This window comes from Pantherophis guttatus, chromosome 2, assembly GCF_059756535.1.
Source record: "Pantherophis guttatus breed Tessera chromosome 2, ASM5975653v1, whole genome shotgun sequence".
NCBI classification, from domain to species: Eukaryota; Metazoa; Chordata; class Lepidosauria; order Squamata; family Colubridae; genus Pantherophis; species Pantherophis guttatus.
The window spans coordinates 89,927,444-89,938,908 of record NC_142064.1 but is presented as its reverse complement, the minus strand read 5'-3'; the positions used below and the strand labels follow the sequence as shown (position 1 = coordinate 89,938,908).

The following is an 11,465-nucleotide window of genomic DNA, read 5'->3' as shown; positions in this document are numbered from 1 at the left end:
AAATATGAAGCAGTTGTCACTCTGCAGAGGTAATGTTGCAAGACTAGAGATTAACAGATGCTTTGGCAATATGTATATTTTTTTCATTATCCTATGCTCATAGAGATGGAAGATCCTGCAAGAGTGGTATCTTAGTTAAGTTATTCTTAGTTGCCCCTTCTCCATTCTGTTCCTTTCTTCAACTACTCTTTGTCCTTTGGAGAGTAAAAATGCAAGAGACTGAAGATGCCTTGATATGTTTTTAAGTAGCTCTGGCATTCACTTTAAAGGACAACAATCAAGCATCTTAAGAGAGTTATGCTATACTTGTAGGATAGGCTTTAGGTTGCCAGTATGAATAATATGAAAGAATTTTCCAACATCATCCGGGCTTTCCATAATTTTCTATAAGATGCAGTCATCATTATTAAACTTTTAAAAATTCCAGTGTATTTCCAGCAATGGGATTTTTTTTTCTAGACTAAAGAAGAGACTTCCCCAATCCTAGGCTGCATTAATAGAGGGCTAGAATCAAGGTCACATGAAGTGTTAGTCCCACTTGATAATGCCTTGGTAAGACCACACTTGGAATATTGAATCCAGTTTTGGTCACCATGATATAAAAAGATGTTGAGACTCTAGAAAGAGTGCAGAGAAGAGCAACAAAGAGGATTAGGGGACTGGAGGCTAAAACATAAGAAGAATGGTTGCAGGAATCAGGTTTAATTAAAAGAAGGGCTGGGGTGACATGATAGAAGTGTTCCAATATCTAAGGGGCTACCATAAAGAAGTGGGGGTCAACCTATTCTTCAAAGCACCTGAAGGCAGTACAAGAAACTATGGAAACTAATCAAGGAGAAAACCAATCTAGAACTATTGTGAAATTTTCTAACAGTTAGAAAAAATAATCAATGGATTATCAGTGGATTATTTGCCTCCAGAAGTTGGGGGTGCTCCAACACTGGAGGTTTTTAAGAAGAGACAATTGGACAATGATTTTCTGAAATGGTATGTAGTTTCCTGCTTGAGTAGGGGCTTGGATTAGAAGACCTCCAAGGTCCCTTCCAAGTCTGTTATTCTGATGTTTTTTCTGGAACAGCCATGTGACATCTCTGCAAAAGAAATGTCTCCCAAGAATGTAGCAGTCTTCAAAGTTCAAGAAAAATGGAAGTGATCCCTACGTCTCCAAACATGTTTCATGAACAAATGAAATTACATCTCCACTGCATTTTTTTTTGCTGAAAAATTAAAACTCAACTGTACTTTATTCATGCTAGCATGTACCTGTGCATTCTTTTAGCATTCTTTTACAATCCTATATGAATAATTCTTCATCTCTTGAGCGTAGGAACCTCTTTTCTAAATAAAAAATAAAAAAAAATTACAGGAGTTAGCTATCCAGTAAGAAAAAACTCTGTACTAAATTACTAGGCTTTTGAATTTTATTTGGGAGAAGAGAGACTGTATATTTAAACTTCTCCCTGTTTCTATGTGTGAGATAGAGAGAGGACCAATGTGAGAAGATCAGCAGTAGCCTTTTAAGGTATGACCCTCTGAACTTAGGTATCATCTTCTCAACTCACAGAGTCATTTACTAATTGGTTCCCAGAGATCTAAAGGAGTCTTCCTGCGCACAGTCACTCATGCCCTCGTCACGTCACGTCTGGACTACTGTAATGCTCTCTACATGGGGCTCCCCTTGAAGAGAACTCGGAGGCTCCAACTGGTCCAGAATGTAGCTGTGCGGGTGGTTATGGGTGCGACTCAGCGCACCCACGTAACAGCCCTCCTGCACAAGCTGCACTGGCTCCTGGTGGTCTTCCGGGTGCAATTCAAGGTGTTGGTTACCACCTTTAAAGCGCTCCATGGCTTAGGACCAGGGTATATACAAGACCGCCTTCTGCTATCAACAACCTCCCACCGGCCAATACGCTCCCACAGAGTGGGGCTCCTCAGGGTGCAGTCGGCCAAACAATGCTGACTGGCGACACCCAGGGGGAGAGCCTTCTCTGTGGGGGCACCAGCCCTCTGGAATGAGCTGCCCCTAGAGCTTCGTCTTACCCCCGACCTGCGTACTTTTCGCTGCGCCCTTAAGACCCTTTTGTTCCAGCAAGCCGGACTGGCCTAGTACGAATTTTATTATGGGTGTATGTGTGTTTTAATTCACGGGCCAAGTTTTATATATTCGATTTTAATTGGTTTTAAATTTTATAAATCTATGTGTTTTAATATGGCTGTACACCGCCCTGAGTCCTTCAGGAAAAGGGCGGTATAGAAATCTAATAAACTTCAAACTTCACGTCTAAAATGTTTTTCTCACCCAGCCTGGCTCAATCATAGAATAAGCCCTCTATTGCTAAGGAGGATTGCTGATTGCTAATCTTGTTTCAGTGTGTGGCAAACAGAAAGTTCAAGAAAGTTTGTACATCTGCATATTCAGATAAATTGACCTTAAAAGACCTGCATTATTACAAAAAACTGTCTTTGCTGACAAAGCAAAAAAAAAGTCTTCTGATGGCAACAACCGTGGAAGACAGAGATGGAAATAAAGATAGGTAGGTAGGTAGGTAGATGATAGATAGATAGATAGATGCATGAACATGCTCAAGAGAATTTACCACGTTTTCCTGTTAAGATTTGCTCAATCTAATTTTTAGCTAATAACAGGGTATCCCCTATAAAACATGAAGAATGCTTATATAAGCATGTTGCATTATCAAAATTTCCCTATATTATGATTCATAGGGTATAACATGTGATTAATTGTTGCACATTTAGGGCTGTGGTAATTATTCTTGTAATCAATTATTAAAAGCAGGCCTGCTGCAAAGATGAAAAGACAACCATTGTGAAATGATTAACAATAGAGTCTCCAGTTCACTATCATGTGCCTTGTAAAAAGCTTTCTGTTTGTGATAAACAAGTAGAGAACATTTTTCCAGTATTGTTGTAAATTGGTTAGCATGGTGAGAAATACTGAGAGGATGAACTCATGAGGCTCCCTAAAGGGGATCAATAATGGGGCTTAATAACAGATTAACAGAGTTGGAAGGGACCTTATAGGTCATCTAATCCACCACCACCACCACCCGCTCAAGCAGGGGACCCTACACAATTTCTGACAAATGGCAGTCCAATCTTTTCTTGAAAGTCTCAAGTGATGAAGCTCCCACAACTTCCGAAGACAAACTGTTCCATTGGTTGATTGTTCTCACTGTGAGAAAGTTCCTCACCATTTCTAGGTTGAATCTCTCCTTGGTCAGTTTCCATCCATTTTTCCTTGTCTGGCCTTCAGATGTTTTGGAAAATAGCTTGACCCCCTCCTCTCTGTGGCAGCCCCTCAAATATTGGAAGACTGCTATCATGTCTCCCCTGGTCCTTCTCTTCACTAGACTAGCCATGCCCAGTTCCTATAACCATTCTTCATATGTTTCAGTCTCCAGTCCCCTAATCATCTTGGTTGCTCTCCTCTGCACTTTTTCTAGAGTCTCAACATCTTTTTTATAGTGTGGTGACCAAGACTGGATGCAGTACTATAGGTGTGGTCTTACTAGGGCTTTATAGAGTGGTATTAGTACCTCACTTGATCTTGATTGTATCCCTCTGTATATGTGTTGGAAATGCCCAAATTATAAATAATTTCATATATAAACCCTAAAAATTAAAAGGTAAAAAAAAAAATGATTTCTAAGCAGTGCTATGGAATGGCCTTCTATTTAGACAGGTAGCTGCTTGGTCGTGTAGAAGTCAGACATTGAAGAAGACTCAAAGATTGGCTGCAGACTGCCAATCTTTATCTAATATAAATAAATATTGTAAGACCTCTAGTAGGAATATGATGGGACTCAATAGCGATAGCAATAGAACTTAGACTTAAATATTGCTTCATAGTGCTTTACAGCCCTCTCTAAACAGTTTACAGAGTCAACATATTGCCCCCAATAATCTGGTCCTCATTTTACCAACCTCAGAAAGATGGAAGGCTGAGTCAACATTGAGCCAAGCCAACTTTGGTCCTCAAGCAAGTTAGAAGATTTTCAAATGACCACAAGATTTTCCTAGATAAGAAACATCTAAGAGGTTGATCGCTCGACCTCCCTGATGACAGCGCAACACCAGGGGGCTTCGCGAATTCCTCTTTAATTTCCCGATCCCTCCAAGTTCGGGAATGCCCCTAAAGAGCAATTAATGAGGAAATTTGGGTTTCAGAGACGGAGCCTCCGTTTCCTCACCCATTCGTGATGACGTCACCGCCGGAAGTCTCTTAAATTGGTGGAGAAGAAGTCGGCCTTATCGGCGGACAGGAGGGATGGCGCCCGCCTAGATCGAAGCAAAAAGTGGAAGCAAATCCGAGTGACTGTCAGATAGATCACCTACAACAGAGACGGCAAATGGGATGCGCGAGCGAATCAGAGAAAGACAAGTGAGTTACAACAGCGGCGATACAAGAGCAGAAGGAAAAAAGGGGGAATAATTATAGCGCGGAAGAGAGAATCCCATAGAATGACTAAGCAAATATAAGAAAAGGAGAAATAGCACTCGAAGCGGTCTGACTGCGGACCTTTACAGCTGATCAAAGGGAGCAGCCTGTGGACTTTGTGGATATAGAGACAAGCTGTTTGATCTTGGGAATTATAACTGATTCAAACCCCAAACATTGGAAACCGAATGCAGAGACTGAAATACCGGACTAAGTGGTGAATTTCACGGATACAGAAGATCTGTCGGGTTTTCGAACTCTGGATTTACAAATAACTTTGGATAATAAGAACTCAAGTTTAAAAAAAAAAAAGATTTGAAAATTGAATGCAGAGATCCGATGACTGGGAGAAGAAATTAAAAAAAAAAAAAAGACTGAGACGACACAGATTGCGTTTTTCATGATTGTGAAAGAACAGACTGAGAGAGGTAAAGCAAGAAGACAATAAGGACTAAAGAAAATAAAAATTAAGTGAATTATTAATTTTGAACTGTTTAATTAGTTAATAAGTTTAATATTTGAAAGAAATATATAAGTTGACAATATTTTTATAGCTATAAATTGTATTGTGGAATTGTAGTTAGATAAGGAATTATTGTTAAAGCGAAAGACTGATTTTTATATATCTCTGAGATAGACTGATTGAAAAAAGGGGGTAACTGAAAAGATTGCTAATTAGAAAATTAAGAAAATTAAATTAAAATCCTGATTGATAAGTAAATAGATTTATACTGTGAACAAGAATTAATTGCTTAATTGGGATAACTGGCAATATAATATAATATAACTATATATAAGTAGTGTGGTGTATAAGTAGTATTTGGAGGGGAAAAGAGATATTAAGGAATAACTTAATAATTGATGTTAAGGTTGGAAAGCTTTACACGAATATTAAAAATGTCTACAACATCCACCATAACAAAGACAGGGAAAAAACCTACAACTAGTACGTTAGTAATGACTCCTTCCCCCTCACAACAAAAAACAATAGATAGCATGATGGGGAAAGAAAAAGAAAAAGAAAAACTGGAAATGGCACCTAATGTAATACAAGATATGTTTCAAAAGATCCAGGAAACACTGCTTCAAACACAAGAAAAAATAGCTGAAAATCAGGAAGAAATGAGAACGTTCCATGCAGAGATCAGAAATGAATTAGGAGAAGTTAAGGAAGATATTAAGACCATGAAAGATAAAATTGGGGGCATTCAAAATTCTATAGCAGAAAATGAACAGAGAATTAGGAAAACGGAAACAAAAATAGATCACGTGGAATTAAAAGTAGAAGCAATGGAACAAAAAACCCTACAACTAAACAAAGAAATGTCAGATTCCTTGGCCATGCTCGAAATGGAAAAGGCCTCATACTTCTTGCGTTTTCAAAATGTCCCAGAAGAAAAAAATGAGGACTTAGAAGGAAAGATGGTGGAGATTATTGCAGGAATGATACAAAAAGAGCCAGAAGAAATAAAAGGACAATTGGAAGAAACTTATCGTGTACAAACAAATTATATAAGAAGACACAGATTGGCGAGAGAAGTCCATGTTAAATTTTTAAAAAAATCAATCCGAGATGAAGCCTATAAGAAATCTAGAGAAGAAACGGTGATCTATAATGGAAAAGAAATTATAATCTTAAAACAGATACCCCGAAGAGTAAGAAATCTACGACAACAATATCAATTTTTAACACAACTACTGATCAAATACAAGATAATGTATAGATGGTTGCCAATAGAGGGGATCTTAATTACGTGGGAAGACAAAAGATATAAAATAGATACTCTAGAAAAGGCAAGAGAATTTCATAACACACATTTTAGACTAGAAGTAGAACAGGAAAGTAAGGAGGAAACAGATAGTAAAAGTCAAGAAGAAGAACCAATAGAAACAAAGGAAGAAAAAGAAATAAGACAGAGGCAAGAAAAAGAGAGAGAACAGAGAGAAGGTGCAAAACCTAGAGAACGGATGGAAACAAGAAACACCAAAAAACAGATATAATAGGCAATGGATGAACAGATCAAACTCTTTTCGGTAAACATTAATGGCTTAAATGCCCCAAAGAAAAGGAATCAAATTTTCACAAAATTACGAAAATTAGAAGCAGATGTAATATGTCTGCAAGAAGTACACATTCAAAAAGATTATCAAAAAATCCTAGAAAACCCCAAATTAGGAAAATTATATTTATCTCTGGCCCCAAAAAAGAAAAAAGGAGTAGTGATTTACGTAAAAGAAAAAATACAATCTAAACTAGTTTATACCGATGAGCAAGGTAGAGTGGTGATGGTTGAATTAGAAATAGGAAAAAGGAAAATGTTAATTGTAGGGATTTATGCACCTAACCAAAAACTACAGGTTTTTTTTAAAGACCTACATATAAAATTAGCAGAATTAGAATATGATGATATTTGTGTAATAGGGGATTATAATGCAATAGTAAATGCAAAGAAAGACTACAAAACTGGAAAAAAAAAACAAAAGAAAAAAGAAATACTTCCAAAAGAATTCTTTACTATGGCTGAAGAACTAAACTTGGCAGATGTATGGAGGGAAACGCATGAAGAAGAGGCCCAATACACCTTTTACTCCCATCCGCATAACTCCTGGTCAAGATTGGACATGGCATGGATGACCCCAAGTATCAAAACAGAAGTAGAAAAAATTGAGATAGGCACAAACCAATGGGCAGACCACAATCCACTATTCATAAACTGGAAAGGGGAAAGAAGACGTAAGAGATGGACAATGAACCAAAGATTATGTAAAGAAAAAGAATTTAATTTGATGTTAGAAAAGGAAGTAAAAATATTCTTTCAGATAAATAAAATAGAGGAAACCTCTTTACAAAACACATGGGATACTTTAAAAGCATATATAAGGGGCCTAGTAATAGCATATACGAGGAAAAAGAATAAAGAGAAGAAAAAACAATTAGAGAAATTAGAGAAAGACCTAAAACAAATAGAACAAAAACTCCAGGAAAAGCCCCAGAACAAAACAATAAGAGAAGAATGGGAAATGATTAAGCATAAATTGAATTTGATAAACCAAATAGAACTAGCCCAAAAAATAAAAATGGCGAAACAAAACTATTTTGAGCACGCAAATAAAACGGGCAGATGGCTAGCCTATAAACTGAAAAAAGAACAGAAAAAAAGAATGATATACCAATTGAAAGATGATAAAGGAGAAATTCAACATAGTAAAGAGGCCAAAAAAGATATTATTAAGAAATTTTATGCGAATCTATATAATCAGGGGAAAATAGAGGAAGATAAAATAAAACAGTACATAGAGAAATCAGAAATGCCAAAAATCACAGAAGAACAAAGAATTACTCTCAATAGGCCAATAACCAAATTAGAACTAGACGAAGTACTGAAAAAGCAAAAAAACAATAAAACACCGGGTCCTGACGGGCTACCGGTAGAAATATATAAAACAATGCAAGAAGTATTGGGAGAGAATATGTTGCGATTATATAATGAAGCTATGGAGAAAGCCAAGATACCAAATTCATGGACAGAAGCCATAATAACAATCATTCCAAAAGAAGACACAGATCTCCAGTTAATACAAAACTATAGACCTATTTCATTATTGAATGCCGATTACAAAATATTTGCAGCAATCTTGGCAGAAAGAATTAAATTAGTATTAAATACATATATACACCCAGACCAAAATGGATTTCTGCCGGGACGCCAAATAAAGAACAACATGAGAATAATACTTAATGCTTTAGAATACTATGAATCACACCCGGAGAAGCAGGCAGTGTTGGTTTTTCTTGACGCCCAAAAGGCCTTCGATAACCAAAATTGGAAATTTATGATTGAACAACTACAAAATATGCAAATTGGGGAAAAATTTGGGAAAATTATAGCAGAAATCTATACCAAGCAATCAGCAAGGATAATTATGAATGATGATATAACAGACAAATTTAATATAACAAAAGGAGTTAGACAAGGCTGTCCACTTTCCCCCTTACTATATATTCTATCATTGGAAACCCTGTTGAAAAAAATTAGAGAAGATCAAGGAATTGAAGGTTTAAGGATTAATAGAGAAGAATACAAAGTTCAAGCCTTTGCTGATGACTTAGTGTTTTTGACAGAAAATCCTATGGAATCTATACCTAATTTGTTTCAAAAAATAGAAGAATTTGGAGAAGTGGCTGGACTAAAAATTAATAAAAATAAATCGAAGCTAATTGTTAAAAACCTTACGGAAATCCAAACAAAAGATTTGATAGATAATATACAAATTCAAACAACAACAAAAATAAAATATCTAGGAATCTGCTTATCCACAAGAACATCAGCAATTAAAGAAAATAATTATGATAAATTACTAGAACAAACAAAGAAAGATTTAGAAAAATGGGAAAATTTACACATTTCATTCCTAGGAAGAATTTCGGCTATCAAAATGATTATATTACCTAAATTTCTATATTTGTTTCAGGTCACCCCAATTAAAATAGATAAACCGTTTTTTGAACAGCTGAATAAAATAACATCTAAATTTATTTGGCAAGGGAAAAGGCCACGAATAAAATTTAAACTGCTTCAGGATACAAAAGATAGAGGAGGAGCTGCACTCCCTGACTGGGAGATATACTACCAAGCAGCAGTACTATCGTGGGTCAAAGATTGGATAGAATTAAAGGACTCTAGAACTTTAACAATTGAGGGACACGAACTTCAAACTGGCTGGCACTCCTTTATGTGGGATGAGAAATACAAAACACATTCATATTTTAAAACACATACAATAAGGAACTCACTATTACAAATTTGGCTTAAAATTAAAAAACAACATTATATGAAGATACCAAATTGGCTAGCACCGGCGGAATCAATTAGACACCCAAATTTAACAGATAAGACAAAAATAATTAGATATAAAGATATAATTGACTATCAAGGCAAACTAAAGACAAAACAACAATTGGAGACAGATTTACACAGAGGAATAGACTGGTGGACTTACACTCAAATACAATCTAAATATAGAGAGCATATAAAAACATATGAAATTTACAATCAAAAACAAGAAATAGATAAAATTATATTAGATTCAGAAAATAAATTAATTAGTAGAATTTATAAATTTCTCCTACGCTATAAATTGGAAGAAGAGACAGTCAAAGAAACGATGATTAAGTGGGCTCAAAATATCAAACACACAATACCTTTGGAAAAATGGGAAAAGTTCTGGCAGGAAAACCTAAAGTTAACGAAAGCAACGGCGTACAAGGAAAACCAACTGAAAATGTTTTATCGGTGGCATATGTCTCCAACCAGATTGGCAAAAATACAACCTAAAAATAGCCCAATTTGTTGGAAGTGCAAAAAGGCACAAGGGACTTTCTATCATTTATGGTGGACGTGCCCGGTAGCAAAGAAATTTTGGTCTAACATCAAAAAATGGTTGGAACAAATAACAAAAACAGAGATTGAAAAAGAACCAGAAACATTTTTATTAGGAATATTTAACAAATCATACCCTAAGGATATTAAATATCTTACAATTCACATATTAACTGCTGCAAGAATAATCTACGCAAGAAATTGGAAACAAGAAAAAATACCAAGTGAAACAGAAGTAATAGGGAAAATTTTAGAATGCGCTGAAATGGATAGGTTAACCAAAGAATTACAAGAAAAAGAAGAATCAGACTATTATAAAATATGGAATAGTTGGTATAATTGGTTAAAAATTAGAAATACACAAAAAATATAGGGGATATATTACCGATTGATACATATATATGTAATAAAAATATTATTAGATTACAAAAAAGTGAAGGAATATATTATAAGTAGAATTGTAGAACGTCACTCTGAAAAAATGCTTAAGAAGAAATTATATTCTTTTTGTGTATATGTTGTATAAATGTTCGTTGTGTATATGTTACGTATGTCTTTTTTAATATTTATATTCAATAAAAATTATTTAAAAAAAAAAAAAAGAAACATCTAAAGAATCTAGAGCAGAGACGTTTTACTTAAGAGACCAAATCTTCCTCTTCTTCAGCATGTTCCTTAGTTGGTTCTCCTTTTTGCCTTGCTGATGGGACTAGGGGTTCATGCTATACCTCTGGATCAAACCTGTGTTTCATTTGAGACAATGAGATGAGAAAATCTCCTCTTTTTTTGAATTTTTTAAATTAGTTTATAGAGTATTATAAGATACAAAAGTAAATAGAAGAACAGTGGAGGGGAGGGGACAAGGGGGAATTGAAGTGAGGAAAGATGGGGAGAGAAAAAGAAGCATTGACTTCCAATTCTCTCTGTTACAGTAAAATAAGGCATTAACATCAAATCACAGCTTTTTGCTTTTCCATAATAGTATGAACAAGTCATTTATTTAAAGATCTGTCAGTCTAATCCGTAAAACTCAAAGTCAGAGTTACATTCCTTTCCACATCAAGCACGAAGTTCAGAAAGAAGCTGGTTTCCATGTGGAAACAATTTTTTTCTCCAGTTCTTCTTCCATTAGACCCAAGAGGAAAAGTTCTCTTTTCATTTTTATCTCCATTTTCAGAATTTTCTGTATTAAAATATGTGTGCCCGCTTCGGCAGCACATATACTAAAATTGGAACAATACAGAGATTATTAGTATGGACAATGGTCTACTTTCTCAGCCCTGAAAATACACTATTTATGTGTGTGACATACTCTTTTATCAGATATCATTTCCATGTAACTGATAATAACTAGTTTTAAGCTGTTTATTTAAAAGAAGTAAATGCCGTGAAGCTTTCATTGCTGCCTCCCTTCCCCATCCAGCTCACAAATTAGAGAAGAAGGTAAAAATCATTTTTTCTACAAAATACAACAAAGTCAATCAAGCATAGCAATCTGCAATGTGCAGAAACACATTGGTACAATATAAATCTTGGAAGCTTCTGACATGTATCCCATATCCTTTGCTATCATTATAATTGTTTAGTTTGGTTCCACACATCAATGCAGATAACTTTGCATTCTA

The 11,465-nt window shown here is 35.4% G+C and overlaps 1 pseudogene; it reads left to right on the top strand.

The window, feature by feature from the left end:
- The first annotated feature begins 11,039 nt into the window (after positions 1-11,039).
- LOC148115196 (U6 spliceosomal RNA) lies at positions 11,040-11,139 on the top strand (annotated as a pseudogene).
- The last annotated feature ends 326 nt before the right edge of the window (positions 11,140-11,465 follow it).